This window comes from Montipora capricornis, chromosome 10, assembly GCF_036669925.1.
Source record: "Montipora capricornis isolate CH-2021 chromosome 10, ASM3666992v2, whole genome shotgun sequence".
Lineage (NCBI taxonomy): Eukaryota > Metazoa > Cnidaria > Anthozoa > Scleractinia > Acroporidae > Montipora > Montipora capricornis.
In genome coordinates, this window is record NC_090892.1 from 39,369,065 (window position 1) to 39,371,263 (window position 2,199).

Consider the following 2,199-nt stretch of genomic DNA (forward strand, 5'->3'; position numbering starts at 1 on the left):
ATTAAAGTGGTACTATGATCAAAAAATCATTCTTTTTTTTCGTCAGATTTTGAAAGGGTGTTCGCTTAACACCTAACAAAATTTTGAGCTTTGAGTTTTATCCAAAGGCTTTTTATTTTGAGTGAGTGTAAGTTTTGGATTTCATGGTCCGCCATTACTCACGTTCAAAACTGGCCGATTGGACCTCAAAGGGTTGGATCTAGAGAAAATGACGTCATTTACTCACTAGCTTAAAATTTCAGCGTGTAAACGCAATTTATTATATATGCAAAACACGGGTTGAAAAGTCTGAAAGCCCGAAACTCCCGTGCTGCATATTAATTAGGCCGCGTACACATGCATTGCATTCTTAAACTAGTGAGTGTTTGACATCATTTTCTCCTCGACCCAGCTCTCTCAAGATTTTAAAGTTAGTAATGGCGGACCAATAAATAAGAAAATTCCAGCTAAAATAAACAGGTGTCTTTTTAAAATCAGAACTTAAAACTTGGGTGAGTTAGTGTTTAGTTAACATAGTTTTGAAATCCAAAGGAAAAACAAAATTTTTTTTTGGTCGTAGTACCACTTTAACGGTTCAATATTCATGCCTGCCTCCTCTTCAAAGCGAGTCTAAGTGCGAAGTTTTTGTGATGGTAATTAGTTCTACTTTACATTAGTCTCCTTCGCTGTTAATCTGTCACTGGTTCCAAAACGCAATATGAAACCATACACCTTATTTCAAAATGGCCATCACTTAAGTATTCTTTTGTTTGCTTGCAAATTAGCCCCTGTTGCCTCGTTCAAGGTGAAATATTCTTTTGAATTTCCAGCTTAAGAACGAGGCAAGAAGGGCTCATTTGCAAGCAAACAAAAGAAGGAGGGAGCTACAACTTCATCTTGTTAACAATAACAGATAGTCATAAGGAAAACTTTGGTTCTATTTAATTTGCATTTTTCGTTAACTGCCATTTATATAATATACATTTTCTAACCCACAAACATAAAGGAAAGAGATTTCTCCAAACATAAAAAAAAACTGCAAATTGCAATACGATGCAATTCAATTGAAATGGTCACTAACGAGGATTTCAAGAAGGTTGACGGTGGGGCAGGAACCCCAAAAGTTTCAAAAGTATGACTAAGTTTATCAATTCACATTCTTAATGCGTGTAGACTCTCCAATCAGAAGCCGAATGTTGCTTTTTATTGACCTTTCACTGGATAGTGTGTGTTTAAGCGGCGGTAAGAGACACTTTAAGAATCCTATTTGTAAATGGTAAACCAGCAGATGATATGGGCATTATTGACATAAACAGTACCCATGGTTCGTAAGAAACTCAGCAGTGCTAATTCACGTCTCTTCGTTTTGTCAATGACGATTCTGCTTTTTGGACAACACACAATGGGAACCCTTTTCTGTCTCCATTTCTTTGTTGTAAACTGGCATGATATCAGACTTAATTTTTAGGCAACTAAGAAATCTTTGCCCAAAGAATCCCCGTTCCGTGTTTCCATAGTCCAATTAATCGTTTCCCTAACCCAGATTTCTAAGAAACCATGCAAATTTACGAGACAAAGCCAAGTGTTCTTGGAATCTAGAATAATCTTGGCTAAAGCAATTTTGATATGAGTCTCTGCGTTGAATTTCGAGAAAGTTCCTTTTACAGAGAATATAGAGTAAGATACGACTTATATTTGACACATTTCTCAGCATTTGTTAGGAGCTCCTTCCCCGAGTGCGGCAAACTTAAGGTAAGCATATGTCCTTCCCTTTGGGGTGTTGACGACAATTGATCATCGGATTAGAATGCGATCACCACAATAAGCAGAATTCTTTCACCCCGGAAATATTTGAACATTTAATTATTTCCAGTATTTATCAAGTCGACCTTCAGTGCTCTTGATCAAACTGCTAGGAAAGAGCTTATTGGCGAACGGTTGCTTCTTTAACGTTTCACACAAAAGCCAAGATGTTGTGCAAGAATTGCCTTAGACTTGTTTTTTGCCATTTAATAATAATAATAATAATATTTCGAAAAATTTTCCCTATCATTATTAAGGAACTGAATATTTACTGGCATTAGGACTTGATTCAGTAACGTACCTTAAAATTAAATGAAACCTTCTACATTCTGGGCGGATGTCACGGAACGAGTCTCCTGCACTGTGCGAGAGGAGCAAATCATAAGGAAAAAAAATTAAAATTAAGTGTTAATATCA

At 36.3% G+C, this 2,199-nt stretch overlaps 1 protein-coding gene across 1 annotated transcript in view; it reads left to right on the forward strand.

Annotated features, from left to right (window-relative positions):
• Window positions 1–1,593: 1,593 nt before the first annotated feature.
• LOC138021637 (NFX1-type zinc finger-containing protein 1-like) overlaps window positions 1,594–2,199 on the forward strand; it is a 17,851-nt gene continuing 17,245 nt past the window's right edge. The window contains exon 1 of the mRNA XM_068868565.1: window positions 1,594–1,731. The gene's annotated coding sequence lies outside the window, so the exon portion shown is untranslated. The remainder of the gene's footprint in view (window positions 1,732–2,199) is intronic.